This window comes from Cupressus sempervirens, chromosome 11, assembly GCF_028749045.1.
Source record: "Cupressus sempervirens isolate cs-2001-9-10 chromosome 11, ASM2874904v1, whole genome shotgun sequence".
Classification (NCBI taxonomy): Eukaryota; Viridiplantae; Streptophyta; class Pinopsida; order Cupressales; family Cupressaceae; genus Cupressus; species Cupressus sempervirens.
In genome coordinates, this window is record NC_143128.1 from 780,546,704 (window position 1) to 780,569,017 (window position 22,314).

A 22,314-nucleotide genomic window follows, 5' to 3' on the forward strand; every position below is an offset into this window, starting at 1 on the left:
ACAGACCTATGAAGACAAAAATAATAGTAGCCAATCTAGCAATAACAATTCCAATCATGATCCCTGTTATTACAACTGGTGTTTCTACTGATTTACAGAGACAGAAAAATGGCTGGTCTTGAGGTCACCGCTCTCCCACTTATTCCTGATCAATACGGCACATGAATGGATCGATGAAGGCTGACGTTGCACTTCATGTGATTGAAAACTGTTTGGTAGAGAACACGCTTTCCCGACATCGCAAATCTCTCAGCCGAGCTAAGACTGCCGCACAATCCGGACAATCTGGTCATTGACTCTCAAGGAGTGAAGCCTATCGGCTTAAACATGGGATGATTATACATTTCCGCTGGAAAAAAACAAAAGCCAAACACTTTAATGCACTTCGACCAAAAAAAGTTCTCAAATTATTCCACCGCTCTTTGACCCAAGTATAAGTTCAACTTGGAATTCAAATCCAATTTCAGAAGTCATCGATTCTAGAAAGTGGACTCCCATCTTCACGTTTCGCGAACTCATCTCACATATCCGTCCATCAAAATTTCCCAATAGAATCCTTGAAGTTTTGTTCCCACGGATAAAATTTTAACTTCCACAGGTTAAAAGTGCGTATGGAACAACCGGCCTTGACGTATCGACATGACAATTAAATCCTTTTACCATTGAATGGGTTCATGGATTTAACTTCCATTCTCGTCCTCTTCTGTTTGGAACCCTCCCTTCAAACTTTCCTTTGACGCCGACAAGATGACCATCTTCACAGTTTCGTGAACTCCTCATCTCACATATCCGTTGGCAAAATTTTCCAATAGAATCCTTCAAGTTTTGTTCCCACAGATAAAATTTTCACCCTCCACAGGTTACAAATGCGTATGGAACAACCGGCCTTGACGTATCGACATGACAATTCAATCCTTTTGCCATTGAATGGGTTCATGGATTTAACTTCCATTCTCGTCCTCTTCTGTTTGGAACCCTCCCTTCAAGCTTTCCTTTGCCGCCGACAAAATGACCATCTTCACAGTTTCGTGAACTCCTCATCTCACATATACGTTGGCAAAATTTTCCAATAGAATCCTTCAAATTTTGTTCCCACAGATAAAATTTTCACCCTCCACAGGTTACAAATGTGTATGGAACAACCGGCCTTGATGTATCGACATGACAATTCAATCCTTTTACCATTGAATGGGTTCATGGATTTAACTTTCACATTCTCGTCCTCTTCTGTTTGGAACCCTCCCTTCAAACTTTCCTTTGACGCTGACAAGATGGCGATATGATCTATAACCCTTTTTCCACAACCTGTTGTTTACAATGATTCAAAGCAAGAATAAGAACACCATAAAAACACAGAGTTGCTTACAACTGTTACCTGCAACTGCTAAACACAAGTTCAAAGCCCAATGGAAAAAGAAAACGAGCATTACGCTGAAAAAGCGGCTAAAATTTCCGCCAGATACATTACCATAACGTTTTTTTGGCACTTGCTTTCAGTCCCACAGGAGCAAAGGGCAGTTGCCCCACAAAAAATGGTCCGGTGGGAAATTCCTCTGCTCTGTTGTCTTTTTTACAACAATTGCAGCAATCTGCATTGCAAACATTAGGCTCCTCTGGTTTTGACCCCAAGCTCTATGTCGATTTGCCTCTCCGCTATAATTAGTCCGTCGCTACACAGGCTTTCTTAGCCTTGCCTCAGCCCATACCGAAAAAAACCCTCTCTGATTTTCTCGGCAAGTATTTTCGACAGGCAGGCGATGATGTGGGTGTTCATTCTCCATCGGACTTTGTCACAGAGCCGGATCGATTTTTAACGGGCGTTAAAAACCAGGAGGTAAGAAAATGGGCTTTGCAGGTGCATTCTCTTTGGAATGTACTGAGCAGGAAAGTTAATAAAAGTGTGGGCGAAGAGCCTGATGACCATACCCTTCTGCTGTTACCGGAGGCTTTCATTATACCTGGCTCACGCTTTAGAGAAGTTTATTACTGGGACAGTTACTGGATAATAAGGTATGTTGATATTTCTATGCTTCTGTCTTCTATAATGTATCACTAAGAGTTAATATTATATCCATAAATTGATAAATCATTCATGCCCACACTTTTTTTTTAAAAGTTGCTTGACAACCTCCGCGATTCACTATTTTCATTCAATCAATAAGTTGATAGACTGTCACACACATGAATATCTTTTATTCAGTAACTTGATAAGATTGCACCCCCTCAGTGAATCGGCAAGTTGATTAACCCTGACTGTCACAACTAATTACTAAGTTGATAAACGCTTTCAAACACATTTGTTTCATGGTCAGTCACATAGTTTATTAATAAATTGGTCAACAAGTACACACTATTTTTAAATCTTAAGTGAACCATTCCTTCCTCGTAAAATTTTAAACAATAAAATCGATTAAATTGCTAAACACGCAAACTATTGGAATTGCAGTAGCAAGCTTAGGCCTCTAACAGTAGCAAGCTTAGACCATTGTTAGGCCAAGAAGCCCTTTAGCTATTTGTCTCGGGCTTGCAAACATGCTATAGTCATGGCATTGCTCCATCTTACTAATCAAATATGGTCCACAAGACAGTAAATGACCAGCGAATTGACAGTTAGGAGCGGCACATGATTTTCTAGAATTATGCAAATTTCGAGTTCTTTCAGCAGACAAAGGTTGCTAAAAAAAAGTTCAATGAATGTTGTGTCAAAATACCCACCAACTGAAATAGGAGTGGCACATGATTTTCTGGAATTATGCAAATTTGGAGTTCTTTCAGTAAACAAAGGTTGCTAAAAACAAGTTCAATGTATGTCGAACCAACTAAAATATCAATGGAAGAACAACGTGGTTCATGCCTTGGAGTCTTGGACTATGTAAGGTTGCTAAAAGAAAGTTCAGTGTATGTTGTGTCATAATATCCACCAACCAAAATATCAATAGAAGAATAATGTGGTTCATGCCTTGGACTATGTAATGTGCAATGTAGAAATTTAGCCAATGCGGGGCTTGAAAGACATCAACGTAGAGTTCCTGAAGGTTGCATGATCTTGGAACATGAGTTATGAAGAGTTGAGTAAAGTGCATTTCAGCTGTTCAGATTTAGACTGGTGAAGTACATTTAGTGACACCCTTTTTCCGGAGGTGTGAAGATGCACATTAGGAAGTATCAACTAAGTGCAGGACAAATGTTACAATTTTTGTTTGTATTGAGAAGGATTCTTGAATTTTGAGTTTGAGTTTGTGAAATCTAGTTTTCAAATCTTCCCATGTTTGAGGCTGGATTTCAAATTTTGGTTGTGGATAATTTCTCCTCCATGGTGACAGACAGCATTGCTGAAGGCCAGTCAATCCTCGTAACTCAGGAATGCCTAATCACAGGAGGAATATGTTTCAGCTCTGCATTCACAGCAAGAGACTTTGGATACCAAACCAGAAGTCCTAATAGACTCTTTGAGATTAGATTATGGAGGGAAGAATTGCTCAAAACAAACACTGTTTGCATATTTATTAGCCACTGAAAGAAGATGAAGAGTCTTCTACCTTATGTGATCTTTGTTGATTCTTTGCAAAAATATTTTAGCCTACAAACAGACAAACAACAGTGTCTCTAAGTCCATGAATTTTGGATTGCCAACTTGGAACAATTTAGGTAGACAGGATTGCACGAGACAAGTACTGTAAAGCCATCAAACAACTTTAATCAAATAAAGACTACTTTAAGTCTTTACCAACTTCAAACAAATAAACTGCAAAGGGATAAGGGTTTAGAGAATCTAATCTATTCATAGAATGCAAGAAACTGTGGATGCCTTTTGACTCTACTAGACTTAGTTTAAACATCAACATCAACCAAGCTAGTGTAATCTTCTAAGGTAAATGTAAGATCTTTAAACTACCACTGTTCCATAAACCCCATCCATTGATGCATATCAATGTGCAAGCAATAATTGAAGTTTGCCATTCATGCAAGACAAACTTACAATCAACAAGTAGCTAGTGATTTGGTCTATAAGCAAGTTTACCAAAGATGCATCCAAAATATATTTGATATAACTAAACGCTACTTCTAATCAATAGGAAATCAAATCCCACTTCAAGTGAAGAGATGTAAAAACCTTGCAATACTTCAAAGCAACACAAGTAATCCACTATGAAGATGAGAAATGAATCAATAATTACTTTGATAGCATTATCACAACAATCTCAACAAGTCTCCTCCTACTCCACTATGAAGACCAACAATGAATCAACAATTACTTTGGTAGCATTACGACAACAATCTCAACAAGTCTCCTCCTACCCTACTCTAAAACTAATCTGTTCTCCTATAATCTTAATCTAATAGAGTTACAAATGAGAAGGCCTTGGCCTTTAATGGTTGGTCAATTACAATGAAGGGCCAAGATCAAGGGCCAAGATTGATCCACTACAAACCCTAATTAGGGTTGCTATACTATCATCCAATTACATGAAGGCACCACCCTGTGGGCCAATGAGAAAGTTATAATGCTATTGAGAGCCAATGAGAAAATTGATAAGGTATAGGCCTAGATGTCTTCTAGATGTACACTTGGCATAATATGATTGAATGTGCTTCAACACGTGTAATTGGAACCTTCTGATGGGTTGAAGACAAGTGGGTGCCACCTCAACATCCTTATCTCATAGACTTAATCAATTCTTTTGTGATGAGAGAATATCTCTTGATACTCAACATTATCAAGCGTTCAATTGTGATAGCATATTCCTAAATTGCTTCATCTTTTTAAGTTTTTTCCATCTCCGTCCTAAGAATTTTCTCATAGCCATGATGTTGAACTGCTTGTACTTGCACAATGCAAACTAAGAGTCTCTTTTGATGCCTTGACCTTGATCTTCTTGAAGTGATGAAGTCTTCATGCACTTGGATCTTTCAAAGTGAACCTAGATTTTCGGAGGAAACTCAAGTCGGTGATGATTTCTTTCACTTGTAAACTTCAATTTTTTTTTCCTGTCCTTGTTGTTCACTTTCTTGAACTCCATCTTGATCTTGCCTCAAATTTGTACCTTCAACTTTGAGCATTATCTTTCTTGTCCTTGAGCATCTTCTTGCTTGAAGTTTTGAACTTGATATTGTATCACCTATCTTTTGTTGGCGTGATGATTGAGGATTTGCATACCATCCATGTTCCGATCTTCTAAATTGCCCCAATAAGTGAATATTGACTCAGCCCTCTCCCCTTTATAACTACCTCACAAAAACAAAAGAGATTTCATTATACCTACAAAATGATGAGTACAAATGCTAAGGAAATCTGAAAGCTTACATGATATCAGACTACAACCTTTCTTCAAAACAAGGTGACTTTACCATTTCAATTTTATCAAGATTTACATCAGATACACATAAAATAAGTCACTACATTGGCTGATAGTTGAAATCTGGATGCCTAGCATTAACTTTAATGTGAATTTCCTTCAAATTCTTGCTTCACAGGGCCTGATTTTTCTTTATTTCAACCCAGATTTCTTTGTTCTGTGAGTTGTAATTATGATTTTACTTGTCTTTTAATGCCCATATTGCTTCTTTTTGGTAGTTATAAATTCTGACTTTAGGCAAAATCAGAGGTTTGTCTTCTGGAACTTCTTCAAAATTGCCCCTGTTATCATTAAGAAATTTCTGCCTTTTCAATTGGTGGGAAGTCGCTGCCTAAGAGGAGGTTGATCTGCTTGTTTAAAACGAAATGATTATGTCTATATAGGTGCATGGGGTGAAAGGTTGTATCCTTTGGGTTGAGGCCAACTTGCACCATATTGGGCCGATGGAATTGATTTGTTTAAACACCCAAGGTCCTCCTATAATGCTGACTTGTTTATGAAATACAAATTGATCTGAATTTACTCTGTTTGATGACATAGATCATTCATGTTGGCCTGACTCACTCGAGCCCCATACCATTTTGGATAAAATCAGATGCCCCATTATTTTGAACCTATCACACTTGATTCCAATGGACTTATTTTTTCGTATTGAACACCCAGATTTTGTGTCACTTCCACCCAGCATGGAGCCCGACATGTGTGCCCAGATTCCAAACTAGTCCAAGATGTGGGCACAAATTTTAAATGTGAGGCCAAGAAGTGTGCATAAATTTCAAGTGTGCTATCAATTGTCTTCAAATTTTCATGTTTTTGGCCTTAAGTTTCGAGATTTCGACTTTGTGTAAATGATTTGCAAGTTAATTTTCGCACTTTGTTTTATGATTATTTTCAGATTTTCAAGTCTTGAACCTACAATCTTGTGTGCAAATCGCTTGGGTACCCTTGGTTTTGATTGCAAAACACACTAGGTGGCGTTGTGGGGGGATCCTGGTGTGGAGCTCCAAGGAAGGCAGTTTTGCACCTCTTCTTGGGCTTGATCCAAACACAGTGTCACACTGATTCCTAACTCGTACCAAATGTCTCACAAAATTGATATTTGTTTTCCCTCTTCAATTGCCCTTAAGTTTTAATCATTTGTGCAAATGTTAATCAAATTTAGATCAAGATGTGAGGGTGACGTGGTCATGAAGCCCGGGATCTGTCGACAAATTTCAGACGAGCTATCAATTGTCTTCATTTTTTCATGTTTTTTTGAAGTTTCAATTGTCACACAAGTCTCATACCAATCTTCACCTGTCTCCCCATTTTGATGGTAGTTTTCATTTCAACTTCGAGACTTGACTAGCTCATAGCTCTAAATGGGCAAAGTTGCTCAAAATCATCTCTTAGACTTGGACACTTGGAAAATTGCCACTAAGCTATGACTACCTAAGGCAACTACCCCTACTGCCAAGTGAAATGAGGGGTCCCTATTTGCAATGGAGCGATGGCGTGAAAACCTCACAACATGCAGAATGCAGGAAATGGCACTCCTAGAAGAACCAGTGCAGGGGGTTCTAGTAGACCATTCCAGCCCATTTGTACCTAGAGAAGGAGAAGCATTACAACTTGAAGAGGAGTGGTCCTTGGTAGATGAGGTTGTTGAAGGAAGAATACCATTCACTTCTTGATCCAATCAGAAATGAAATCACACTTTATCAATATATGAATCAATGTAAGGATAGAAGAGAATCACAACAGGAACAGAGATCTCATGGCCCACAAAGGGAATATTGGGATGCTTTGGGGAAACTCACTCTTCCTGACTATAGCTGTTTGTATATGAAATAAATCAACCATTACCACAAGGCAAAAATGCTAGACAGGAGCAGGCTGTTATAACTCTGAAGGTATCTGAAAAAAGTTGAATCATTTGATTAATCCTTTAGCATGAAAAAATCAAATGATGGCTTAGTTTAAGGCCTTTTTCTGAGATAACAATAACATTTTGACCACTCATCGGAAACTTGGATGATGTGCTAAATTTTGCACACTGTGTGTGTGAGTTAACTGTTGTTTTGTCCTTGCAGTTATAAAGCTTCATGATTAAATTCTTTCTGTTATGAACGTGCATGGCTAATTTATCTAATTAATGTCCAAGGAACTTATTCGATTAAGAGACATTACTTTATTTTATCTGTAATTTATGTTCTTACATTTTCTTTTAAAACACAATATGAGTACTTGCAGGGGCCTTCTTGTCAGCAGGATGTATGAGACGGCCAAGGGAATTGTCAACAATCTGATTTCTCTTATACAAACATATGGATTTGTTCTGAATGGTGCCAGGACTTACTACACTAATAGGAGGTAACCTGTTTTCTTTTCTATTTAATTGATGACTTGATATTATCGATATTGGATATTTCTGAACAATGCTAGGAATTATTAGACTGCTAAAAGGGTTGTTTTTCTTTGCAATTTCAAAATAGGTTGATATTACAGATTTTTGGCTGGGCAAACCATTCCTTTCAATCTAGTGAAACCCTTGCTGGCCATTAAATACTTTTCCATCCCTTGAATGTGAAATTTATTAATAAAAAGAATGAAGTTGCAGAGATGAACCAAAATATAATACAATATCTAGGATAAGAATAAAAAATCCCAATGGAGGCATGCAAATGGAGGAAAAAGCCAGAGAGAATTCTGACAACCTGTAAAACTAGCCAGCAAAATGTAACAAAAAGAAACTAAAAAGTTGAAGTGATTGTAATGTCTCTAATTAGACATTTACTTGATTTACCCTGAATCCCCAACTATTGTTTGGATTGATTTGTTCTGAATGGTGCCAGGACTTATATTGGATATGTTCTGAACAATGTTAGGAATTATCAGACTGATATGCATGTCATGTTTTGCTTTGCAATTTCAATATAACTCGATATTACAGATTTTTGGCTGAGCAGACCATTCCTTTCAATCTAGTGAAACCCTTGCTGGCCATCAAATGATTTTCTACCCCTTGAATGTGAAATTTATTAATTAAAAGAATTAAGTTGCAGAGACAAACCAAAAGATAATACAATATCTAGGATAAGAATAAAACAATCCTAATAGAGGCATGCGAATGGAGGGAAAGGCCAGAGAGAAATCTGACCTGTAAAACTAGCCAGCAAAATGTAACAAAAAGAAACTAAAAAGTTGAAGTGATTGTAGTGTCCCCAACTAGAAACTTACTTGATTTACCCTAAATGCCCAACTAGTGTTTGGATTGCACTTGGAAATGACAATTTATATCATTCCCTACTAGGAGGTATTATGGTAAAATAATGAACGTGTTCTTCAATAAATATCATAAATGATCTATATATACAATTATACACAAGAATGTTTCTATAACGAACAGAGAGAGAGAAATAGAAACATTCTAAAGAGACAAACAGAAAGAGAAAGTTTCCACATTGAACAGAGCACGAATATGGAAACATAGAATAGGAGTGACTATTAGAAATATAAATAAATCTACGGAAGAGAGAAACAGAAATAGAGAGATTTAACTCTAATACCCTCCCTTAATGGTCAATTTAACTTTAAAAAAGGCTGCCAGGGAATTCTCTGAAGGCGTAAAAGGATGACTCGGGCTGATCAATGAACTCTGTATGTTTTGCAATATTGGCTTGTGGCTGAGACTGTCTCTACTTCTAGTGTTAAGAAGCAATGCGAGTCTTACAATCTCAGATCACATGACCAAATTTGTGGCAATAGTTGGATTGATTTTGCTTCTTCATGGAGCTATCCTAAGACTGAGTTGATGACTAAGATGGGCCTTTATTCCTGTGAAAGGATTGGGCTGAAAATGCTTGTTTAGAGGAGGATGAAGGAGCACTGCTACCAAACTGTCGTTTCCAATGATCCTGCTGCAAAAGTTTGGTGCACAAATCTGAAAATTTGAGGTAAATAAAATACTCATAGGATTGTGGTAGACTTTTCAGAGTAATGCCTAACATATCCTCTTCGTCCATTGTACAACCAATGGCCTCAAGCTAATCTTTGATGTCCTTAATCTTCATAAGTTATTCGTGTAAGGACATGTGCTCATCCATAATAATAGAGAATAGCTGATATTTTTGAAAGAAAGGTATGCAATTGTCTTGTCGCATGACACTTGAGGCAGCTGATTATTAATAATAGAAAACTTAATGAGCATAAAAACTTCATGGACGCTCAGCAAACTTGTCTTGAGTAGCATCCATTGTGGTCAAACGAGTCTCAGCGCCCAAAATAATCATCTCAAGGCGACGACACTCTAAGATTGTAATCATTCTCTTCTTCCAGGTGTTGTAGTTCTTTTTGTTGAATCGTCGATTGCCTTCCAAGAGAAGATTGGTGAGAGATGCCATGACATGTTTTTTGATGCAAAAAATGTGAATATCTGAAAAGGCACAAACTTCTTGGTGGATTGATGGAAGACCTAGAAAAAATGAAAAGACACCCAGAAGAGAGCTACAAAAACCTATAAAGAATCTGATGTCAGATTCTGAGTCCATTGGCTCAAAGATGAAAAATCTAGGCACGAAAAATGATGCACCCCAAAAAACTAAGATTGACCCAATTGAGCTTATGAAGAACCCACAAGACATTTTGCAAACAAAATAAATTTTTGACTTGAAATGAAGGGTGAAAATCGTAGCTTAAATGTGCAGAAACCCTAGGTGGCCATGGATGAATTAGAAAAGCTTGAGCGAAAAATCAGTCAAAAAATGTTGTTTGCAACAAAAATTGCAGACTAGAGGAGGCTAAACACAACCTCACTTGCACAAAACAAGCAAAAAATTATCGTTTTTTGCAGAGAAAGCTTGAAAAATTTGCAAAAACAAACTCTTGTTGAGTAGAGATTAGAGAATGAAGGAAGACGCAATAGGAAGACACGTTTGCAATAGCCAGAAGCAAGAGTGGCCAGAAAGAAGCCGAAGAGAATATTTGCAGAGATGGGTTACCAAAAAATCATCCAAAAATGGTTGTGCAGGAGGATTGTTTCCCTTTGTAAAAACAACAAAAAGAAGCACCAAATGTAGAAAAAATCATGCAAATGTAGAAAAAATCATGCGGATTGTAGGAGGGAGCCACCTGACCCAAAGAAAGGAGACTGTGATGGAGGAAAAAAACCCTTGCAAAAAAAAACAAAAAAAAAAAAGAATACACCCAAGAAAAAGAATGTCAAAAATCTTACAAGCCTAAAATTTCTTGAAGAAACTAAAGATTTTCAAAACCTATTTTGAAAAATAACGTAGAAAATTTCAATAATGAAATTATTATTTTTTTGAAAAAAGTATTTCCAATGCCAAATTGTGGTAAAATAAGAAATGTGTTCTTAAGCAAAGATCATAAATGATCTATATATACAAGTATACTCAAGAATGTTTCTATAATGAACAAAGTGTAATGTCCCTAGTTCCTCCATTTAGAAAAAAGGGACATTGTTCTTAAAACCTTAATAGTATTGATTATTCTCAGAGTTCCCATATCTTTTCTATCATATTCTCTCCCCCCCTTCTTTTTAAAAATTATTCTCCTTTATATACCCAGTCCATATTATTCTCAAAAGATATAACCGATTAGGAGCAATTATTAATATTAGTTTAATAATTGTTCAACTATAATTATATTTATAATTTTGATTACATTGTATTTAACCTTTGATTAATAAGGTATTATGTTTATTTAACATTATCTTATATCACCTTTTCAATAGTATTATATTTTATTATAATCATCTTTTTTTATGATATTCCTTATTATTATTATTATAATATTATTATCATATTATGTTCTCTTGTTTATTATTCCTTCTTGTCTATGATTATAATATTATGTTCTCTTTGTTTATTATTAAGATTATAATTTTTTAAAATTTCTTTGACTCATTATATTATTGAATTTTACTGGAAAAAATAGGGGACATGACAGTCCACCCTTCCCAAAATTGCTTGTCCTCAAGCAATTCAATATTCTCTGCTTGTGATTTGATCAATGCATCCTGCAACAGTGATTTCACTTTGATTAGAATGATAATGTTTACCAACAACTTATGAAAATATTTTATCGTGAAATTAGAATAAATTTATAATTATAAACATGTCAGAGCTGAAAAATTGAATACTAAATCAATTCAATGACACTTATCTGGATGTGTTGCCACATATTTGTACTCTCGATTGTGTTAGCTAGATCCATGATGAGTCCTAATAATCAATCCTTGTAATCTTTGGTAGGGATTTTATCTCTTCCAAATCTTAAGGATACTCTTCCAATGTGTATTCATAATCTTTAGGGGAGACTTTATCTCACCTCACTATGGATATCCCTTTGGGATAATCCCTCTTCATAATCCTTAGGAGAGACTTTATCTCGTCTTAAGCCCTTATGGATATCCCTTTAGGAGTATCCATCTCTATTTAATCCTTAGGAGAGACTTTATCTCGTCCTAGGCCTCTATGAGTATCCCTTTAGGATGTACTCATCTCTATGATCCTTGGGAGAGACTTTATCCCATCCCAGGCTTGTATGGATGTCCCTAAGTTAAGACTATCCCTCTTTATTTAATCCTTAGGAGAGACTTTATCTCACCCTAAGGCCTCTAGGGATCTCTTGATTAATCACTTGGTAAAGATCCCTCTTTTACCAAGGCCCTTCGTCACATGCATATGTTGATTCTCACAATATATATATTGTCTCCTATTCCCAGTTTCTCTCTAAAGAAACTGATAGTTTCTCTCTAAAGAAACCAAGCTCAAATTGGTAGTTTCTCTCTAAAGAAACTAGGCTTTTATTCAAAGAACTTAATCATTTTTACAACATATTGCATTCTGAATTTCTCTGTAAAGAAACCAGATATTTCATAAGTTCTTGTTCAAAACTCTCAATGAATATTTGACCGAGTTTTTGTCTAAAGAAACCAAGCATTCAAATATTGTCATAATATCGGGTACCTCTGTTTAATTTGTCCTAGTTGGTTGGCACGTTAAGTGTCTCTGCAATATACTTGTCTTCTTGGGCTTGCGTAATGTCTATTGATTACCTTCAAATTGCTTCGTATGGTTATTCTTCTTCTTTTCATGCTTATTCTTATTTTCTATTGACTTTCATATTATTGTTCTTCACACTTTATATAATCTGCTCTTACTGATTTCCTCTTCTTCCACATTTAATGCTCTTTATTTTGACTTTAATTCATTCCTTAACCTCGTCCTTATGTTTATGGAGCTTTTCTAATGTAGAGATTTTAATCATAGCACATGCCTTCAATATCTCTGATTATTCGAGCATTTGGGATGGTATATCGTTCTTTTACTGTTCATATATCTTTCACAATTCTTCAAATCTCCATTCTGGCTTTCGACTAGGTATCCGTCAATAGAGGGACCCAAAATTCCATTTATCTTTGAATGACTTTAAGGGTCCCCTTCGTAAATAATCGCACCCTTCGAAAATAGTCGCACCCTTCTATTTGATAAAAAAAACTATTGTTGTTGCTTCATTGGGAAACAACGGTGACTTGGCAATTTACTCACAAAGTATAGAGATCTCCAATTATCTATGCATTTATAATCTGCTTGTATGTGTCTATGGACTCCCAAATTTTATCCGCTGACTTGTATTACTTGGTATATGATTCTTTCTTTTCAAATTACTTTCTCCATTGCCATGAAGTGATATCCATTCGATCTCTTTTTTGTGTAGGGACTTTCGTTGCTCATTTTGTGTGTAGCATCTCACTCGGTGATTGACGAAAAACCATATATATTTGCTATCAAGAACAGAAATAATACTCCAAAATGCCTGGATGGTATAATTCCTCTATGTAGAATCATTTTCGCATATGCATCGCTTTGCCCTTTCTAGCAATCTACATCTTCAATATCATTCCTTGTTTGTTGCATCGCTTAGTATCATAGCAAATGCTCCCATCCTCTTTAATGACACTCATATTTTGAATTCGATTCCATCGCTCTATATTCCTTTATATGTTTACTCCTCTCAGGGTATGACATCGCTCTTTGCCATGAATACTCTTCTTCTTGAAGTGATTTATATTGGTGTTGATAAGTGACTGATGCTAATGTTGGAACCTTGTATGGTTTGTGAAATATGTTTCTCCTATTGTACATATCAAACTCATAGTGATATAGCTTTGTTTTCTTAATATTATCTGATGCTTTAGGATTACTTGCATTTTGTCAAGATATCTTATTGCCATGTCCTGATATTGTACTTGCACTACTCCCCCATCAAACTTCAACAATCATTGATGTCATTCCCAAGTATAAACTGATACCCATTGTTCAGGAGCAAGATAATCTGATACATTCTTTGAAAAGAATCAAACCTCTTATCCAACATCTGGCTATAAATAGAATTAAATACTGATTAAGCTCTAATTGATGCTGCTAAGTCCATATGTTATATTTTCCTATAGCTGGATGGCTGAGTGTTAATGCTTTGTATGTTGATAAATTTCAAATCTGTAGTCTTCAATTTTTTTTTTTTCCTTTACCTAGTCTAAAACTAGAAGTTCTTCACAACAATGAATGCCACTTCGATCTTAAATCTGATTTGTGACTACTATGTCTTTTCTTCTGCTAAATCTTGTGCTCCTTAACGGTACTTTGATATTAAATTGATTTACACTAGAAACTCATAGGACTGTAGGATTGTAATGTCCCCGGTTCCTCCATTTAGAAAAAAGGGACATTGTTCTTAAAACCTTAATAGTATTGATTATTCTCAAAGTTTCCATATCTTTTCTATCATATTTTCTCCCCCCCTTCCTTTTAAAAATTATTCTCCCTTATATACCCAGTCCATATTATTCTCAAAAGACATGACCAATCATGAGCAATTATTAATATTAGTTAAATAATTGTTCAACTATAATTATATTTATAATTTTGATTACATTGTATTTAACCTTTGATTAATAAGGTATTATGTTTATTTAACATTATCTTATATCACCTTTTCAATAGTATTATATTTTATTATAATAATCTTTTATTATGATATTCCTTATTATTATTATATTATTATTATAGTTATAATAATATTATAATAATATTATAATATTATTATCATATTATGTTCTCTTTGTTTATTATTAAGATTATAAATTTTTTTAATTTCTTTGACTCATTATATTATTGAATTTTACTGGAAAAAATAGGGGACATGACACAAAGATAGAGAAATAGCGACATTTTGTAGAGAGAAACAAAAAGAGGAAGTTTCATTGAACAGAGAGAGAGAATATGAAAACACAGAAGAGGAGTGACCATTATAAATAGAAACAAATCTATGGAAGAGAGAAATAAAATTAGAGAGATTTAAATCTAATAGGAGTCTGCCAATCCCTAACGAATAATGTACATCACTATGCATTTAAATTAGATTAAGCTAAGAAACAATTACTGATATATTATATATACGTAAGCCCTAATTCCTTCTCACTTAAACGTCAACCTTAAGAAGGAATGGAATTTACTTGTCCTTGGGGCACTTGGACACCAATCTACAAGTAGGCTCCTTCAAGATGTACGGAACATATTCATGCCTATCTCGGGACTTCTCCCTCAAGATTCGTGATATATGTCCTTACCCCAACTTGGGACTTTCCTTCTACAATGCAAGGTTTTACTCCATGTTTCCCCGACAAAACCAACCTATCCTCTTACCAATATTAGTGAGTGATTAAGGAATGAGTATGTACATATTAATGTCATGTATTGCAAACATATATATTTATGGCATAACATTTTTATTTACTTTATATTTTGAAATATTCTGATCTTTTTTCCTGATCAGTACCCAATATGCTTTATATATTAATATTATTATTTATTATTAATCCTATTTTAGTAAGGGGGCATCACAGGGATTCCCAACTTGCTTCTAGAAATGAGGCCTCTATCTCGATACATTATATTTTTTCTGACCTAGACTATGGATTCCTCAAGTATCTTGACAAAAATCATCATTTGAATAAGGTGTGGATGGCCTTTATGTTGTCCTTTTCCATTGCAATTGTATGTAAACAAGAGGCGTGAGTTTTCCTCGGTCTTATATTATATTTGACAAAGATGGATTCAGATAATTTGCAGTAGAGAAGTAGTTTCTGCTCTCTCTTAATTAGTCATGGAGCATCTGGGTTCAATGCATGTTCCTTTGGATGTTATCAACTATGTGTAGCAAGAGAGGTTTCTGGCTTCCATAAGTACACAACTTAATTTTCCTTGGCCTCTTCTTTTGTACTTCAATGAATCCATGAGGCCTAGAATAATACTTACATAGCACACTAGTGGTGATTAATACTGTTGGTTTGTTGCAGTTTTTGATGTATATTCCCCCAGTATTTGTGTGGTAGTATTGGTATGTTTCAGTGAAAAATTGTTCTGTGAAACAAATACATGATCGAAGGAAGGAAATGGTGCATATTAGGTCAAGAGCAGTAATATAACTAAATATGTGAACATATTTAACATTTGTTTTTATATGCTTCTTATTATTTGTTATTGATGTTAATTATTATGTGGTTAATTGTTGGTTGTTCAATAAGTTTTACAGGCTATTTCATGCCACAATTTAAAAAACAATTGATATCCATTAATTTTAGGTCCTAATTCTGATGTAATTTTGCTAGGATTGAAGATATATGAAAAATTTGAACCCTAGAATGATGTCTTTTAAAAAACAAAAAATGTTACATTTCTAATATTATGTTCAACTCTTTGCCTTTGAGAAAGAGCTTTGGAAGTCATTTTGACTGAAAGGATAATATCCTTTCATATCAAAAGCAAATTGTTGAAGTTCTGGAGAGCATGTAGGCATTACATGTATCCTCCAAAAAGAGTATTCCATTTCTGAATTAGTTTAATCTCTTTAACTTTTTTTTCTTTGTTTGTCAAGGATTAAATTTCTTCGTTTGTATTTCTTATTAAATTGCATATGAATTAAGGAGTTTTACTTAGCATGAATATTGTTCACAATTGAGGGCTTTAGAGACAGAATGTTATGCAGGATTTGAATTTTTTTTATGTACTGTCACATTCAGGTTCGTGTGCATGTTTAATGGCTATATTCTTACAAATACCTTTATTTTGCACTTTTTGTAGTGAACCTCCTCTCCTTAGTGCAATGGTACGAGCCATTTACATGAAAACAGGGGACCTGACTTTCTTAAAAAAGACATTTCCTACTTTGCTGCAGGAACACAGATTTTGGAACTCAGGTAATGTATAACCAAGTTACTAGATGTATATCTATTATTTCAAGAATAAAGTCGATAAAACTTCTTTTTCATATTATTGCATTTGATCTTATTTCAATTCCGTTATGTATCTTTTATATTTCATTATTGCGAATGATGAATATTTAAATCCTCTCCAAGAATTTGTATCACATTAATATTGAAATGCTTGCATCAAATAGCTGAACTTTTTCATAGCCGCTAAAGGAAAATATGAAATATTCGTTCCATAAAGTTGCTATACGTGATGTGGATGGCATCAAACATTCTTTAAGCAGATACTATGCAATGTGGAACACACCGAGACCAGAATCTGCAACAATTGTAAGTATTAGATCAGTATATACTTCATGATTTTTGAGATGTGTAAATTTAAAATTCTGCATATAATATAATACTCTTTTTAGATAGTAGAATAGATAATTTAGGAATCGACACCGTTGAAATAAGATTAAATATCCAAGTACTTACTAACAAATAGCAATAGAAAAACATCTCTATGAAAAAGTACAACCCAAATGGGAAATAACGTCCACATTGACATATCACCCATCATAATAGTTAAATAGACCCAACACCAAATCAGTGACAAAACTATGACAACTTTCCTCAATGGCTACAAAACTGATTAGACAACATCCCATCACGCCTAGGCACTGACATTGCATGCCCTGTGATATCCCTGTTAAAATAAAATCCATATAATTAAATAATAAATAAATAAAATAATAATGAAATATTAATAATGTTAAATTTACTATATTCATTGCATAATATATTAATATGAAATATGAGAATTAAATATTAGATAATATTTAGATTAACAATGTAAATATATAAAGTAAATATATTATAAGTAGTAATATTAATATTAATATAATATATGTTATTAATATAATTATATTATCAAGTATAATATAATTATTATTTATTTAGAATCACGACTCTTAGAATGAAAGAGTATATATAGAATAAAAAAACTTTGAGAAATCATGAATCAGATAAGAAATATAAATTTTTGGTCAGTAAAAGTCTGAAAGGCAAATCCTAAAACAAATAATTTAATGTTCTAACAGGAGACATTACAAATGGTATTAGATCATGTTCCTGCCATCCTGTGGGAAGAAGAAGACTGCAGGAAAAAGAGTCCTTTTATTACACTCTCTCTAACATCTGCAACTACACGCACTTGAGAAATGATACTCAATGATAATTATTGACTATTTAAACAACAATTCTGCAATCTCTGTAAGCAAATAGGACCTTCGGCAAATCCTTTAATCACCAAACAACATTACAGTCAGCAATTCAATATTACTATTAATTACATATCCATATATATCTACTGACATGCTATGCAGTGTTGGGATTTGTATGGGCCCAGATTATGTATTTCCTTAGAGTGCTGAAAATTGTCATTGTTGCAACCTTGTGATCGCATTGAACCAGTCAGATATTCTTCCCTATTAAGGGTTTGTTCATTCCTCACTTCCTAAGCATTAGTGACATATTAACACCCATTTCCATATATCTAATTTCCAAATAGAAAGAGATAAAGATTGAAAGTCACACTCAGAGCATGAATGCAGAGGGAAGAGGATAGTATCAACAGTCAATAAAGAGGGGCTTAAAAAGTTCAGGATTTGCAACTATGAAAAAAGAATATGGAGCTAGTGAATAAAGGACAACACCAATCACATATGAACGGGTGTGATTAGTATTTGAAAGGATTCCACTATTAACAAACACGACTTTCCATTCTTATCCACAACTTATATGAAGGCACTCGATAAGATTTCAGTCTGGAAGAGATTGGTGGCATGGATAATACAAAGCAAAAATAGCGATAAGTGTGTTGGGGTTCCGTGAGCTACATTAAGCATCGCATAGAAATTACCTTGCATCATAAGGTTTAGAAGGGAATGATGGAAGAAAGGTGGATATTAGGAAAAAAAGAAATTCGGATAATTCTTTGATCACAAGCAACAGTGTCTACATTCTAGAAACAACAACAGATTTGCGTACAAGAATATAAGGAAATAAAGTATTTACAAATAGATCAAATACAAAGAGATCAATCACATAATCATTATCATCAAACAAGTAAGAAAGATGTCCTGATCATAGAAAAAAAATTTCATGTATCTATGAGGCAGGTATGTATTGTACCGTATATTTAAATGTAATAAGGGGAATACTGAAATCATTTATTTAATATATATGTTCAAGACAATTATTATCTCTAAGCTAGAAGAGGAAGCAAGATATAGAGTTGCTTAAATAAAGGAAAGAGTGTGTGCTTGAAGAGAGAGACATGATATGTATCAGAATTTTTAATGTGAAGAGCAATTGATTCGAGACTACAGTAAATTGCAGATTGAGAAAGGAAAGGCATTCAGATTTGAAGTGAAAAATAAGGTCCATTATTAGTTGAGTAAGCAACATTGCCAAGGTGGAAAAGAAGTTTGTGTGCACTGGGTTTGTTCTCATGAAGACAAGCAGTGGGAGTTGGTGCTTCAGGTAGGTTAGTGCCTAGAAAGAGTGGAAGTTGGTGCTTCTTGTGCATTGGTGCTCATAAACTAGAAAGAGTAATAACTGTAATAAAGATTAACTGAAATAACTATGAAAATGTTCAATTGAAATGACTGTAATAACTGATATAACAGAAATAACAATTTACTATCTTTTCGTGCTTATAAGTAAAAAGTAAATGCATATCATGAAAAAGAAAGAAGAACATACAAGAAGTATCCGGTAAGTCTTTAACTGGTTGTGCAAGCCTCGGCTTTTGGTAAGAGGAGAAGCATTGACTTAGGCTTAACCTCCCAACCTTGGACCATATTTATCCCCAAACAATCTATTGAATAGAAAGACCCTCCCTACCCTGGGATTAGGCTTGGGATGCTTTTAGTCTAGCCACCTAAGTATTCCGGTGTTTAGAATGTTCGCACAGTTATGGATGAACATGTCTGAATAACTAACTCTACTGACATCAAGTAATCATAGATGACAAACATGCTTTAAACAACCTTGGCCAAGGTTTTTTGATGGGTTCAATGACCCGATCACCACCACTTGACTTGACAACAGGGGAACAATAGTATAAATGAGCATGAGCTATTAAATGAAATTAATTTAGATTTGTTGTATCATGTCTAACTTTTATTTCTATGTCATTGCAGATTCCATCTCACCACTCTTCACCTTTTCCAATGGCTATACAACCGGTGAGTCTAGGTGCTCGAATCTCAAAGCAATCGACTTTGTCTGTTGATCCTCAATTGATACATGTATATTCTATGTTTCCAGCTTGTCACAATTTGTGATTTGAAAAAAGTGTTCTTAAAGACTTGAAGAAAAATATCATTTGATTTTGATTTTCAGTGGCATAAATAAATTATGATTTCATATCATGGATACTTGGCTTTTATTTGCCATAAACAACTCTAACTTAGAAGAGGTCTAACCTATGAAATTAAGCAAGATGATTTGCATCATGATATAAACCGTAGCTTACTGCTATATAAATCAGAATGCAGTAACAAATGATAATGAAACATATTGCAATGCTTGGATTTTGGATAACCACATAACCTAGTATAATTTGGGAAAAAAATGGAGTCTTGTTGGACGCTAACAATCTGCCTCACTCTTCATAGAAGAAATCTTTAACACAATTCTCAGTATGATTATCATTCATGATTTCAGCAGAACATCGGTATAAAAGGGAAATTGTGGAAGGAAAATAATGCAATGATTACTAAGTGATATACTGCAGAGATATCGGGTGTTATGAAACTGAGGTCAGGTATTATGAAAGAAGTCAGGTGATAAACAAGGAAGTCAGGGTGATGAATTCATGCCTTCCATCTCTCTCTACTTCATAATATAAGAAGGTTATAAGTCTCTTTGGCTTCCAAGAAGCCGTAACTCCTAAAAAAGAGACTTGGCTCTTGGTCGCCAAATAAATATGTCAAATGTTAATTCGATTTTTAGAAAGAAAAATGAATAAATATGGAAAAAGATTTGAAGGTTATAATTTGAGGATTATTATAATTTATATCTATCTATTTACATGTAAATATACTTATGAAGTGTCATCATATTATTTATAAAAATAATATTATGTTGTCACTTTATTCCTACATCTATTTGCATGTACATGGGTATACATTATAATGATGAGTTGGAAAAATCAATCAAAAAATCATTTGAGGTATGTATTATTTTTAATTAAAATAATTAATGTTTTAAATGTTTATTTAATAGCTCATGTGGGTCCATCGATTGTATCCTAATGTTCAAGTCGCTAGGTCCTTACCAAGGCAATTAAAGGTCATACTTGTCAACTTGATAATTGGACTAAGCTAGTATCACATTCTAGGTATCTTGTTTAGCAATGCTTCCCCCCTTCATCTTCTCTTGCAATCAACCATGCAATATTTTCACGATAATAACAAGTTCCATAATAATTTCATAACATTTAATATAGATAAAGAATTTAATTATTAACCATAATTCCAAAATCAAGCAACTGCTAAACATCACATGACAAATAATGGATAATAACCATCTTCATTAAACAGTTAACATAATGAATACAATAGATATAAGTAACTACCTTCTTCACATGATTATGAAAGAAAAATCTATCTAATCTAACAGCTATAAATAAATTTAAAATTAGGTCAAAATTTGGGATGTAACATACCTCCCCCTTAAGTTTTTCATCACCCCCGATGAATATTATAACAAAACTTAAACAATATCTATTCAGATCATTTCAAGAAAGTAAAAGTTCAAGCTCTAGCCCTAGAGAAAAGATGAGGGTATTTTTGAAAAATTTCATGAGAATCTTCCCAAGTAGCATTATCCTCTGCATATTGATCCCACTGGACTTTGCATTAAGTCACCTCTCAATTTCGTAAGCGTAGCTTACACACCTCAAGTATTTTGAGTAGTTCTATTTCCACCACCCCTAGTTATCACACCTGTAATAAGTTCCAATCAATTATATGATCATGATGAGTGATGTATTTCTTAAGGTATGACACATGGAAGACATCATGCATCCTTGCAAGAGCCGGTGGTAGAGCAATTCTGTAGGCTACTGGGCTCATAATTTCCAATATTTCAAAGGGTCCCACATACCTTGGGGCTAACTTGGCATTCTTATCAAACTTGATGGTACTCTTATGAGGTTTTACTCTTAATAGCACCTTTTCTCTCACTGAGAATTCCCCAGGTGTTCTATTTGCATGTGCATAACTTTTCTATCTATCATTGGCTTCTTTCAATCTCTAATGAATTTGGATAATCCGTCCTATTTCCTTAAGCATTTTGGGTCCAACAATAATTTTATCCTCCAATTGATTCTAGCTCACAGGCGTTCTACATTTGCAACCATATAGAGCCTCAAAGGGGGCCATTTTAATGGTGGATTGATAGGAATTGTTATAAGCAAATTCTACGAAGGCTAAATACATTTTCCACTGGTATTGCCGATCCATACAATAAATTCTTAAAAGATCTTCTAATACTTAGTTTACTCTTTCTATTTGACCATCAGTCTCAGGATGATAAGCCGAACTGATGTTTTAGTCTAGTCCCTAATGTTGAAATAATGTTTTCCAAAATTTGGAAGTTATCCTAGCATTCCTATCTGAGATAATGTTC

General features: G+C 34.4%; 1 pseudogene across 1 annotated transcript in view; it reads left to right on the top strand.

Annotated features, from left to right (window-relative positions):
- Window positions 1-562: 562 nt before the first annotated feature.
- Window positions 563-22,314, top strand: part of LOC149531912 (putative trehalase) — a 120,704-nt pseudogene continuing 98,952 nt past the window's right edge. Inside the window, exons 1-4 of the transcript XR_016358686.1 lie at window positions 563-2,010; window positions 7,590-7,709; window positions 16,505-16,625; window positions 16,846-16,962. The product of XR_016358686.1 is annotated as a putative trehalase (transcript). The remainder of the gene's footprint in view (window positions 2,011-7,589; window positions 7,710-16,504; window positions 16,626-16,845; window positions 16,963-22,314) is intronic.